At 46.6% G+C, this 14,357-nt stretch overlaps 1 protein-coding gene across 50 annotated transcripts in view; it reads left to right on the top strand.

Moving 5' to 3' along the window:
• LOC138288307 (mucin-19) overlaps positions 1–14,357 on the top strand; it is a 1,675,551-nt gene that overhangs the window by 55,989 nt on the left and 1,605,205 nt on the right. The window lies entirely within an intron of this gene.

The following is a 14,357-nucleotide window of genomic DNA, read 5'->3' on the forward strand; positions in this document are numbered from 1 at the left end:
AAGGTACTTCTTGCTTATGCATCCACAAAGTGTTATTCACATAATGTATGCATGCCAAATGTGTGCCCTTTTTTACCAGCATCAGAGGACAAAAAATGTAAAATGTAGCTAAATTTGGCTTTTTCTGAAAAAAGGGGACAAGTGATCTGCAACAAATTGTCAGTGTTTCAGTGTGGTATCAACAAAAGGTTTGCTGTGCTAAACTCACCACCTTCCCAGCTTTCAGGAACATGGAGAGCTGTATAAAATAATTCTTAACACAGTTTGGCATTTTTCTAAGAAGTAGATCATTTTCCTTATTTTTTGTGCTGTGAATCTACTCCTTGTTTGTGGTGGATACCACTGGTGTAACAATACCCCCAGCAGCCCCTGTGGAGCAGATGGAGCCTGAGCTCCATGGGGCCCCCTCAGCACAGTACACTGTGCACAGGCGGCGGGTCTCTGGCCGGAAAGCTTCTGACTGGTTCAGGGGGCCCCTTTTCATGCACTTTGCAGGGGAGCCCCCATGAGTTTAGTTATGCCACTGGTGGAAACAGGTGGAAAATCTGTGGGTGATGTCAGAAATCTGTACCTTTCTGAAAAGTAGGCAACGTAATGAAATTAGCAAGCGATCATTTGAGTAGATCCCTTGACGTTTTCCAAAAGAAACTTACTGTTGAATTAAAAACAACATGAAAAATGAGTAGGAAAAAACTGCCACTTGTTACACCATTTTCATTTGTAACTTCTTGTTATGATGGCCGATTTACAAAAGCAGTAGACTGGTACGTCCATTAGGCCCTTTCCCGACATGGGAATTAAGGGTTTGCAAGTTCCCCAAGAAACTGAAGTACGCAGAGCCAACAAACTGTACTGCACCTTGTAATGGTTAATATTGTGTGTTGAGAATAGAGCAATTCATAAGGTAAAAAAATAGTGAAAAATGGGTGTGAAGGAAACCTATGTATTCCTGAAATGTACACCAGAGGTTGAATGTAGGAGCAGTGGTTGTTTGTACATCTTTAAATTTGTGGGTACTCATACTACCATGTGATTCAGAGAGCATTTTGCAATTCTTTCCTACACAATGACTTACATGTGGAAGTCACAAATGGAGAGAAATCAAATAGATAAAAACAAGTGTTCTACTTTCTTAGTTCTCTTGTCTCCCAATATAAATAGTACCCCACTTGTGTGGCTGGGCATAGCACCTGCAACATAACGCACCCTAAAATGCAACCTGGAGGCATCATATTTTACCCAGCCAAATCTATGTTTTTTTAACAATGTGGGTAACTGTGTATTTCGGCCCTAGCTCAGCTGCCACCCAAGAAAACCTACCATACTGAGGCATTTCTGAAAACTAGATACCTGGGGTTAGCCAGTGTGGTGGGGGTTATGTGGTTCTAACAAGGTATCTGTACTCAGAAGCCCTTGCAGACCTCACAGTGTGTATAAAAACACTAATTCCCTCACAAAAGTTCTGAAACCTGCAGGAAGCCATACATTTTCTACCAGTCCACATCCCAATAAGAATGGTACTTCACTGGTGGGTGGGCTTAGTGCCAGTGGAAGGAAAGGACTCAAAAGCCAATATAGGCACATCACACTTTTCCTTTGAAAACCAACCTTTTTTGCTATTTGGGTAGCTGTGGAACTTGGGCCCTAGCTCAGCTAGCACATAGGCAAATCTCCCATACCAGCACATTTATTGAAATTAGACATCCGGGGGAGTGCAGAGTAGCATCACTCTCATGCCTCTCACCAGCTTTTTTTTTACCTAGATGCCTATGCAAACCTCATACTTTGGCTAAAAGCACACATTTTCCTCACATTTGTGTGATGGAAAATTCTAGAATTTGTAGGGAGCACAAATTTCCTATCACCCAGCATTTTCCCAACTCTCCCAAAAATATGGTTTCTTACTGGAGTGGCTAGCCCTAGAAGAGCCCTAAACATAATGTGGAGACATCAACATTTCCTGTCAGAAAATGACATTGTGGGATCCATGCCAGGCACTCCACCCTGGCATCCCTTGGGTGTCTAGTTTTCAAAATGGCTGGCTTTAGTTGGTTTACCTGGGGTGGCAGAGCACTGGCCTGAATATTGCAACAGTTCCCCATGGCAGGCGGAAGGGCATTTGGATTTATTCCTACTCTGCCAGTCAACAGTTCTCCATGGCAAGTGGAAGGAAATTTGGATTTACTCCTACTCTGCCAGTCAAAAGTATGGCCAAAAGAATCAAAATTTGCTCTTGCTTGCCATGAGAATGGGGCACTGCACCCCAGATGGGCAGAAAGACTAGGTATCTGATAGAGAATTCTTGCTGCAGATTCCTTACCTTCAAATATTTCTGAAGCGTCAGACTGGATCTGGAAACTTTTCTGAACTGTCCCCTTGCACAGCAATATGGAGCGTTGTTTGACTTTGCGTGGTGACATTGGCATTCCCCATACCAGAAATGACATGTGTGGTGCCTATATAGGTGTCCCGACAGTGCACTGACCTTGGTTCCTTCTTTTCCGCACCATCACTGCAGAACTAGATCAAGCTCTCCTTAGGCATTCTATGACTGGAATTTTGTAACTTTTTAATGACAATTGTACACCAGTCTGCATTTTTTTCTCATCCTTTTTTACTATGTCCCTCAAAAATACAACTGATTTAAGCCTTGTGGTACCTATCACAAATGTCTGTGACAGACCCTCACTTGGTGTGCCTTTGGTGCCTGGAGCCGGCCCATAACCCCAAGGCCTATGCAGAGTGCAAGACTGTGCATCCAAAGGACATCCATGAGTGACCTCCTAGCCACTCGACTTGCAACTCCACTCTGCCCCATGTCCCCAACAGGAGGGAGGTCCCTAGACCACTGTCAGAGTCAATCACCAGTCATCATCACTGTAAGGAAATGTCTTTTTATATGGTCACCTCCCAAGTTTTTGGATTGATGCTGCTGGTTTTTAAACTCTGAATGTGCACTTAGGCCTGTTAACCAGAGCTCCATGCCTGTGCCCTAACCCTAAAACAGGTATGTCAAATGGGCTCATACCCAATAGGCTAAGCCAACATACATGTAACTCCCTAGTAAATGGTAGCCAGGGCAATTAAGTTAGAAGGTCACCCCAATGATTGCAGCACTGGTTGTGCCACCCGGGGTGTCACACGAGTAAAACAAGATTCCCAGCCCACCATTTGCAGGCTGGAAGAGCAGTTTAAACTGATAACCTGACTTTGCCATTTAAATTAATGGCAAATCCAGACTTCAACGTGGTTTATCTGTAAGTCACCCCTATTTCAGGCCTATTGAGTTTTAAGGCAGGATGCTACATATCGCATGTGCACAACATGTATTTTACATGTTGTGATAGTAAAAACACCAAACTATAATTTTTACTGTGGTAAGGCTTGGAGTACAGATTTACACGCTGACCCCTCACCTGTGCTAACTCTGGAAAGGTGCAACCAATGTGAATCATCTAAGGTATCAAACAGCTCATTACATTAAGCCTGGCCTGATACTCAGGTTGAAATTAATGTAAAAAGTTGCAGTGTGCAACTTTTGCTTTTATTGCTTTTAGGCCCCTGTGCCCCTATCGGTTTTGGAGGGTCTCCTGTTGCTGAGACACATTTTTGCCCTCCTGGGGAGTTGTGCTAAGAACTACCAGGAAATGGTGCAATAAGGGCCTGCTCTGGAAGGAGGTGTCATCTCCCTTCTGCAGGAAGCCACACAAGTTTTGGCCCAAAAGTCGAGCTTCAAAGGAGAAGCTGTCTTTGAAGGGCAAATGGGTAACACTTGGAAGAGGGGCTGCTACATTGTGAGAAAGACAGGCTGCCACTAGTGACAGGAGAGAGGAAACCAGTTTCCAAAATGGTTTTCTAGGTGTGTCTAGCCCCCTCTGTAGCCACACCTCTGTGCTGGGTAAGGGACAGCCACAAACTGGGTCCTGTGATATTGAAAGTGAGAAGAAAGGTGAACACTGGGATGCCCAGATGCCACACTTCACCGGAAGTGGTCATCAAGCTGGAAGGAACCTGGTAACCCATTGGCTACCCACAAACCCTGCCCTGAGTGCATTTTCTAAGCATTAGTAGGTCACCCCTAGCACCCTGGACTCAGACCTCAACTGGACTGGAAGAAAGATCAAGGAAGGACTGCCCTGCTGCACCATGGAACTGGCTAAGAGAGGCTGCGTCATTGTGGAGTGCACCTGCTGCACCTGGTGGCTAGAAAAGGAGATGGACTGTGCCTGCTGTGTTCTGCTCAAGGAGGAATCATCTCCACAACCCAGCCAAAGCCAAAAGACTACAAAGAGCAGCTGATGGGACTCCTGTTTGCAGCACTGAGAAACAACAGATGAAGGATCCTGCAGGGGCAAATTAGTGGCCCAAAGCCCTCAACCCGCCACAAATGCTGCAGTGCAGCATCAGGGAGCAGGACCCAATGCAAAATGTCACATTTGAGTTTGTTGAACTCAGGAGTGTAACTAGAGTGCAGCTGGGACCTTAAGAGGATGAGTTATCAACCCAGGAAGGATTGGTCTGTGACCGCGACTGGTAGCCCAATGGCTGGACTTCTGACAGCATTGAGAAGGCTTTGATGGACTTTGATCCTGTGACCAGGATCACCTTACCCCCTTCACTGACTAAAGAGTAGTGGCAGCAAGACTCCCATCAAATGCATCACATCCACAGCATCTTTGAGCATCTTGAGAACTTCAGCATCCTTCATCCCTTGCATCAGGACCCCTTCTATAGAAAAGTCGTGTAAGGGATAAAGGTGCCTGGAACTGATTGAAGGCTGAGTCACCAGCTGAGTTAACTGTTTCTAAGTAGCTTTTGGTCCCCCTTACTGGCTCCCAACTAGAGGTGGTTTTCTAAACTGACTCCAGGGGACTGCATAACAACTAGCCCTACATTTTAGTGAAAAAACTTCTAGGCCTGAAGTTTGTTGAATTTGCCAGTGCTTGTTTGTGGTTGAGTGAAACACTTTGATTTACTTTAACTTGTAAGTTATGTATCTCTGGAACCCTTTGGTGGATCTTTTTCATTATGGTATGTCAAAATAAATAATATAGTCTAATTTTACAAATTGTTGTGGGATTTCTTTAGTGTCTTGTTGATTTCTTCCTCAGTTGTTTTGGTGCTATTTAATTGCTTTACACTTATTCCATTGAGTAAGCCTTGCTAATCAGAACCACGCTGCTGAGGGTTGAGCTGAAGCTTTGACAAACAAAACCTAATGGTCCTAAAGGGGTTGGTGAGTGTATTACATGGTGAGGTCGCACAACCTCACCATATAGTACACCCCATTTCCTCACAATCATGATCCAGGATTTCTTCAGGTAAGTCACACAATAAGAAGTTCAAGAAGCTGAAGAACTCTTTAACTTCTCCATGCCAGTTCAAAACAATTGGAGGTGATGCAGAAACAACGTCACAAATCTAGGCCCTGCTCTCACATCCCTCTGGAGCCTGAGCCTGGGTCGGCTTGATGCTTCCCTGAGTTTCCTGGAGCTGGAGTGACCTCCACCCAACTCCATGAATTCTGTGAGGCCATGCACCTCATTTTTGAGCTGACAGACCACTCTGCAGCACCTTCAGGCCACATGGGTTCGGGTGGGAGATTGACTATATATCCTTGAGTGGGTTTGCCCTCGGCAGCAGCTAGGCCCTCTGGATCTGTTAGTGGATCTGGACAGGCCCTGCCGGTGACTTCACAACCCCCTCTGCAGCCTATTCCACTAACATCATTACCGGTGACACCCCCACCAACTTCATCATGATTCCTGACTCAGGTACAAAGCTAGACAGACATCGCAAGACACCAGCACCGGTGTCGAACAGATCCAGACGGTCTGAATTGAAGAAAGTCTTGCTTACTTGAAAGGCCCGGTGAGGAGCATGAGTGGAGGGGATGTGACGTTCCCTACAGATCTCCCTACCCCATTGAAGACCTCATAGCTGACAATAACTGATATGAGGAACTGGCTGATGCCAGTGGTCTGGATACCTCACTGGCTCCCGTTCTCCTCCCACAGTGGATACAGAGGAAGGGGCCTCCTCTTCAATGGTGGTTTGGAGGTGGCTGAGGTCTTGGACCTGATGCTGCGCACGGTGGAAGTCAAAACTAATGTTTTTAAAGAGTTGCTTCAACTTGGAAATATCTTCCTCAGAACTCCTATTTCCCTTTAATGAAGCCCTCACTGAAATCCTTTTCATGGCCTGGGCCAAGCCTTGCACAGGCACATCTGTGAACAGGACCATCGCCTGCTGCTGTCACCCCACAAACAGAGATCCAGCCTTCCTTACCCAGCATCCTACCCCTGAGAGCATGGTGGTCCAGGCCTCTACCTCCAGAATCAACCCTGGCACGTTCCCTAGGCAATCCAAGAGGCTGAATACATTTGGGAAGAGATTTTTCCTTCCACCAGCTTTGCACTGCGGTCTGTGAACACAGCATGCTTATGGGGCTGATGCTTCCATACTGTATGGGACATGGTCACACAAGTTTTGCTTAAGACTGGGCCTGAGCCATACTCTTCCAAGGTATTATTGATTGTAGAAATGCTGCAAATTTCACTGTTTACTGCAGATTGGATACTACCACCTCAAGGAGCAGAGCCATTGCCAAATGGTGCCGCTTATACTTCATACCTGGCTGAGAACAACTGACTTTTCAGAGAATGCCCAGGCATCCCTAATGGATATACCCTTTGATGGAAATCACCTCTTTGTTTAAAAGGCAGTCTGCACTTGAGAGTTTTAAGGATCGCATGGCAACCGATAGGTAGTTGCACCTCATTATGGCCCCATGATAACTGCAATCCACCTTCCGTTCCTTCTTTAGCTATGGTAGAGGGTATCAGCCATGTTGTTTCTTCCGTAGCCACCACAGCCAATAGGTGTCTCAGTCCTTTCGTGGCCTTGGATGAAGCTCCCTCAAACCTTGTGGGAATAAAGGCCAGAGGTCTACCCAATCTGCCCTCAGCAGCTGCAGCCTCAAAGCCTCTTTAATACGCCCTCACAACAACATTAATATGTCCTCCAAAACGTGTTAGCAGCAGGCCATGGCACCATTTACCCAGTGGTAGACGATAACGTCAGACAAATAGGTGCTTCAGATTTCCTGTAGAGTTATACTCTTTCTTCTCAACAAAAACCACCACCTTTGCCATCGCCCTCTGACCATCTGATGGAGGGCCACCTATTGATCTTGGGACAGGAAGTAAAGGCTTTCTGGAGTAAGGAGCTATTGAAAGGGTACCTCCATCATAATTAGGTTGTGAGTATTATTCCCCCTAATTTCTGGTGCTGAATAAGGATGGGACCTCTGTCCTATTCTGTACTTGAACCCTCTCAACTATTTCCTAAAAAAGGAAGAGTTGAAAATGCTCACACTGACTGAGGTTCTTTCTGCCCTGGATCCTGGATGGTAGCACATATGTCCAAATTCTAGTCCTAAAAGATCACAGAGGTTAGCTGTGGTTCATAGCAGGTGAGGAGCCTTTCCTGTTCACTGTGCTCCACTTCGGCCTTCCCAGCACCCCTCAGGTGTTTCTCAAGGTGATGGCGGTGGTAATAGCCCATTTGCGGTGGCTGGGGATTCCAGTCTTCCCCTACTTTGACGACTGGCTGTTGAAGATGGCCTTGCCTCATGCAGCTGTCTCCCACCTCCAGACTACAGTGGACCTCTAAGATTTGTACCTGACTCCCTCTCAGAAGCTCCCTTTCATTGGAGCCATTCTGGACGCAGTGCAATTTGGTGCTTTTTCTCCAGATCATCAAGTCAAGGGTATTCAGGTTATAATACTGATGTTTCAGCCTCTAGCCTGGATTTTGGTAAAACTGGTTGTTAGGCTGCTGGGCCTCATAGCCTCCTCTAACCTGCTGGTAAAACATGGCCATTGGCATATGCAGGCTCTGAAGAGGGACCTAAAGTTCCAATGAACTCAGCATCAGGGAGGACTCTCTGATCCGGTGTTGATACCAAAGTGAACTGCAAAAGACCTGCAGTGGTGGATGACAGACTGAGATTGGGTCAGTGGCAGACCCCTTATCCTTTCCCATCCAGAGCTCACAGTGGTGACACGTGTGCTACTTCTGAGTTGGGCTGCCATTTGGGAGAGGTGGAGATCAGAGGGCTCTGGTGGAGTCTCAACTCCACATCATCCTTTTGGAGCGGAGAGCAATATGCTTGGCATTGAAAGCCTTCCTTTCATCCTTTAAGGGGAGTCTGGTTCATGTGTTTATAAACAACACCACCATGTGTTACTGCAACAAACATGGCGGACTGGAGTTCGGAATTCTGTGTCAGGAAGCTGTACACCTCTGGATGTTGCTGGAATCCCAGGACATTTTCCTGGTCATGCAGCACCTGCCTGACTCTTTAAACACCAGGGTGGAAAAACTTAGCTGTAGATGCCTTGGGGCTCAGGAATGGTGTCTCCATCCAGACGTGGTACAAAGTCTCTTCCACAACTGGGGAGGACCTTGGTTAGGTCTATTTCCCCCCACAAGAACACTCAATGTCAGCACTTCTGCATGCTGGAGTTTTCAAGTTAGCTCTCGTTGAAAGAAGCATTTAGTGTTGAGTGGAACTCAGGCCTCCTTTCTACTGATACCACTCCTGCGCCAAGTTCGCAAGAAGATCAGGAACGACTGGGCCCAAGTCATACTTGTGGCTCCGGATTAGGGATTGAGAATCTAGTATTCCAAATGCCTGAGCATTGGTCCTCTGTTCAGGCTGTCCCTTAGGAGAATCTCCTGTCACATCAACAGGGCAGAGTTCTCCACCCAAAGCTGCACACTCTTCACTGACATGCGTGGAGATTGAGCAAAGACAATTGAGAGTGTTCATCCTTCCTCCCAGAGTGCGTGATGTTTGTGGCTTGGTGTGTTGATCCTCTGATTGAACCCATGCCATAAATGTCATTGTTTGTACTGTTAGTAGCCCAGCAGAGCCTTGCTTTGGGCACATTAAAAGGGTACCTTTCAACCATCCATAGCTTTCTTGGATTTTCTGGATCAATCCTCCCTGTTCAAGTCACCTGTTGTGACACACTTCCTGAAAGGTTTACAACACTTTTCCACCCACATCCTTCATTATGCCCCAAAGGGACCTTAATTTAGTTCTCATGTTCTTGATATACTCACCTTTTGAGCCCGTTCACAGTTGCCCTCTTCAATTTATCATCATCAAAGCAGTACTCCTTGTGGAGATTACATCTCTCAGAAGGGTTAGTGAGTTTCAGATACTCGCAGTTATCCCTTTGTATACTACTTTCTTTCTGGACAAACTGGTCCTTAGAACCTGTGCCTCCTTTCTACCAAGGTTTGTGACACCTCCTCAGGTAGTTCAGAACATTACACTGCCGTCTTTCTTTGCTCCACCTCACTCTTTCAAAGAAGAGGAATGGCTGCACCACCTGGAGCCACAAAGAGCATTATAGTTCTACACTGTTTGTACTAAAGACTTCTGGGTGGAGGATAAAGTATTTGTGTTTTTTCCTGGAGTGAAGAAAGGCAAAGCACTGCACAAAAGAACCATCTCCAGATATACTGTATTCTGCATTAAAATCGGCAATGCTCAGGCCAAACACCAAGCTTCTGGAGGTTTGCGAACACACTCCACCAGAACCAAGCTGTAACCACTACATTAATTCATGGAATCCCAGTCCTGCACATCTGTCAGGCACATAGAGAGGCATCAGTGCACACTTTTGACAAAACTACTGACTACACAGTCAGGTCCAGCGTGATGGGCATTTCGACTGTTCGGACCGCCACTACTTTTTCATGTAAACATTTTGTGACCCTTCCCCAGGGAGAGATTCCTTTGGTATCTTTTCTAAAGTAAGGAATCTGCAGATATAAGTCTCTATCAGATGAACAAGCTACTTACCTTCAGTAAACCCATATCTGGTGGAGAGTCTTTCTAGCCGCAGATTTGTCACCGACCTTCCCACTATCCCAGATTTGCGAGCTGTGACTTCCACTTTAAGAGGTCCTTGAGGACCTTGCTGTGGTATCCTGGTCTAGACCTCAGCATGGCTCCATGCTTTGGGTGCAGAACTATAGTCAGAAAACTGAGGTAGAGCACTATGGTGCCACCTATACAGGCACGCATTTGTCACTTCCCGCACAGACAATGCCACGCGGTGCTGAACGGCACCACCTACCTGTGCCAAAGGCGACTGCACAGACAAATGTGCAGATCCAGTCTGATGCCTGTGGAATATTCTACAATAGGAAATCTGTGGCTAGATGGAGTCTCTACCAGATAAGGCATTCTCAAAGGTAAATGACTTGTTCTTTAGGGCTGGAGGATAGGCCCAACATCAGGGTTGGGCACCCTCACAACATATTTGTTTCTACAATAAAATATATCCTTGTTGTTTGGTGTGCTTTCTACCCCCATAGGGAGACAGCTTGGGGATGAACATCCCTATGTGCCCTTGGGAGAGGAAAGGCAAAACAGGACTTGGGGTGAGCACAGGCCCACACAGAGGGAGCTCTCCCACCTCAAAAATCAACAGCAAACAAAAACATCTTGGTGTCTAAAGGGCTTTCTGTTCTCCTGAGCTGCAAGTCGAGTGTGAACACCATCATTCACCCTCGCTTGGAGGCAGAAGGACTAAGGGGGCCCCTGGTGATGATGCCCCCCAAAAATGTCTACTCTAAAAAAAGGAACCCCGGATGTCTAGTGGGATGGCTGGCCCTGGGAAGGTAAACTGGGGGCAGAAAGACTCATGGGGCCCGGAGGCTCCCCCTTCCCCCTCGGAAAAACTAACAAACCAAAAACTCCGTTTTTTGTGGGCTTTCTGCTCCCCCAGGGGGCAACCAAGGGTGGCAGAAAGACTAATACAGCCTAAGGTGGGGAGAAGCACAGGCCATGCCTGGGAGGGATGAGCCCCCAAAAAGAAAAGCAAAAACAAATCCTGTGTCTAGTGTGCTTTCTGTCCTCCCAGGAGGGAGATTGGGGGTCAACACCTCCATCTACCCTGTGGGGGTGGAGGAGGAAGACTAATATGGCTTGGGGTGGGAGAAAGCACAAGCCCATGCTCTGGGACGGCACCCCCCAAAACAAACAGAAAATGAAAAAAACCTGGAGTTAAGTGAGATTTCCCCACGCAAGAAGGCAGATTTGGGGGGGGCAGAAAGACTAGTACGGCCTAGGGCAGGGGAAGCACAGGCCTATGCCCAGGAGGGGCACCCCCGAAAACAAACAGCAAACAGCAAACAAAAAAGTCCTTGTAATTAGTGGCCTTTCTCCCATCATCACAGGGGGTGAACTCCTGCACCCTCCCCCCAGGGGGGCATAAAGATTAATAGAGCCAAGGGACGAGAGCACACAGATCCATTCTCAGGGACAACACTTCATCTTTCCAAAAAACAAACAAAAAAAACCCTTGTGTCTCATGGGCTTTCTGTTCCCCTCGGAGGTAGATTAAGGGGACACTCTCATACCTACAGGTGGGCAGAAAGACTAATGGGGTCCATGGTAGAGGGAGCACCGGTCCATGCCAGAGAGGCCATTTCCACCAACAAAAAATAGTCTACTCTAAAAAGAACCTGGAGTCTAGTGGGCTTTCTGCCCCAGCCCGGGGGAATATTGTGGTTGGACACTCCTATACACTACCTGTGTACGGAAAGACTAATAGGGCCCCAGGCACGGGGAGCACAGGTTATGACCAGTGGGGACACTGACCCCCAAAGAAATTGTTTAGCCTAATAAAATGTGTGATGCCTAGTGGGCTTCCTACTCCCTGGGGGAGGGGCAGAAAAGTTAATAGAGCCAAGGATGGGAGGGGAGGGCTCAGACCTATGTCCAGGGGGTGGCCACTCTCTGCTACAAAACACTTCCCTGGTGTCTACTGGGTGGATCCTTGCTGAACATCACCCACATGCGGCAGCCCCCAAGCAGGGGTCCATTAAGAAGGGATATCATTGGAATGGGGAGATTCTCCTGTTTCCAACGATACATCCAACCCCTGCAAATCAGCACTCACCGGGCTGAGATATGCCCCTGGGCACAATCGGCTCTTTTCACTTTCACTTTGAGTGGAAATTATGTCAGTGCACCATGCCTACGATGGTCATTTCCTGGTAAACAAAGACACAGCTGCTCTGAAGGTGCTTCCACAGCAGCCTGACCTCAAAAGTAAGAAAAATAATATCCTCCCCAGCGTCGGCCAGCCAATGGCCAAGAGACGGACTAAGGAGGAAGTGAGGGCATTGGCCAATGGCCCACTCCAGCACTTAAAATGTTAAGGGGTCAATTCACAAAAGCATGTGTGAGTTTAGGAAGTAGTATTACAGGAATACTCTTTTACATACTATTACATGCCTCTATGAATCAGCCAAGAAACTTTCAACTCCTTTTTAATAAAAATGTAACAAAGGTACGGTCCTTCCCATTTGTACTTCTTGTTTATGATCATTCCTGTAATGCTCCCTTTTTCCCATTTTAGACGTTTCAAGACCAATTCAGAAAGGCATGTAAGATTACTCAAAAGAACACTGTAGGAAACTAGGCTTTTTGCAAGTTTACCCTACATTTGTCCCATTTTGGGCTATTAGCTGCTGGTTTTTGACTCTGAGAGTACACTGAGGCCTGCTGTACAGACCTCAATGACAGTGTTCTGCCCCTTTTTCAAATGGTATATGTAACTGGATACCCCCAAAACGCATGTGATGACTTACTTATACGTCCCTAGTATATGGTACCCAGGTACCAAGGGCATGTAAGGTTGGCTATCCATGCAAGAGCTGCAGCACTGGTTATGCCACTCTAAGTGAGATGAAGTGAAAACATGACTTACAGCTGCCAATGCAGACTGAAGAGGCTGTGCGTGCACTGCACACCCGACTTTGCCATTACCACTAATGTCAAAGTCCCTTAACTATATACGTAAGTCTTCTCTAAGGCAGGCCTATGTAGTTCTATTGCAAGGAGTTGTATATTGTTAAAGTAGAAATATATTTTTGATATGTCAATGCAGCAAAGCCCTAAAGTGTTGATATTTGCTGAGGACAGTTAAGTAGCTTTATAAAGTAAATGCAAAGTTAAAATTTGGCACACCAGTGGGTCTGACAGAGGCTACCCTACTACACCATGTAAGAGGCTGCAACGCCAGAGAGACTGCACCTGCTACACTCTGGGCTAGTGAAGTTTGGACCCTGTTCTGCATGCCTGGGGAAATGTTGATTTCCGGCCCCAATCCAGATCAGAGGCTTCAAGAATTAGGTGGCTAATCCCCTGGAACCCACTCCAGAGACACACAAGCAGAAAGAGCCCAAAACCACAAAGTGGTAGCCCTTGCTGAAGTTTAGCTGCTCCCAGTCGCCGAGTATCCCCATGGACCACACAGCATCTGGAGTTCCATTGAGAATCCTTAAGCCTGCATCCCTGAGCATTAGGACCATTCCATAGAAGTCAATGGTGGTAGTCTTATAAAGCTTGGAACTTGCTTCTAAGATGGACAGATGGCCAGTTAACTGTCCAAAGTTTTCTTTCTAGATGCCTAGACCTCTAGATTGCGTCACCGAACAGATGTAGCAAGCGTTTTCCATAGTGCAAACAGCGAATTTCGCTGTTTGCGCCATGCAAAATGCAGATCGCAATGCTCATTCCCATTTTGCGAGTCGGTAACCTGGTTACCGCCTCGCAAAATGGGAATGCGACTCCCAAATAGGAGGGGTGTTCCCCTTCCTATTTGCGATTCGCACTGCGATGTAGAATTGCTTTGTGACCGCGAACGCAGTCGCAAAGCAATTCGCAGTTAGCACCCATTTCAAATGGGTGCTAACCCATTCGCAAAAGGGAAGGGGTCCCCACGGGACCCCTTCCCCTTTGTGAATGGCTCTGAAAAATTGAAACAAAAACGTTTCATTTTTTCGTGTGTATTGCAACTTGTTTTCCTTTAAGGAAAACGGGCTGCAATACAAAAAAATAAAACTGCTTTGTTAAAAAGCAGTCACAGACATGGTGGTCTGCTGTCTCCAGCAGGCCACCATCCCTGTGAGTGATGCGAATTGCAAGGGGGTTAATATTCATGAGGTGGGTCTTTGCGACCCCCTTGCGATTCGCAGATGGTGTCAGGGACACCACCTTGCATCTGGGTTTGCAAATTGCAAATTGTGAGTCGCTCAGACTCGCAATTTGCAATTCGCAAACTCGGACTTACCTACATCTGGCCCTGAGTCACTAAACTCAGTGTTACAAACTTTACAAAGTTTTCAAGAGTTTGTAAAGATTTGACTTACCAATGCTTGTTTGCACTTGAAAAATTCATATCTGTGGAACCCTTTAGTGCATTATAGTCATAAGCTCTATTTTTATATAAATTATTGTCGCCTCACTTTCTTGTTTGGTGACT

This window comes from Pleurodeles waltl, chromosome 4_1, assembly GCF_031143425.1.
Source record: "Pleurodeles waltl isolate 20211129_DDA chromosome 4_1, aPleWal1.hap1.20221129, whole genome shotgun sequence".
Classification (NCBI taxonomy): domain Eukaryota; kingdom Metazoa; phylum Chordata; class Amphibia; order Caudata; family Salamandridae; genus Pleurodeles; species Pleurodeles waltl.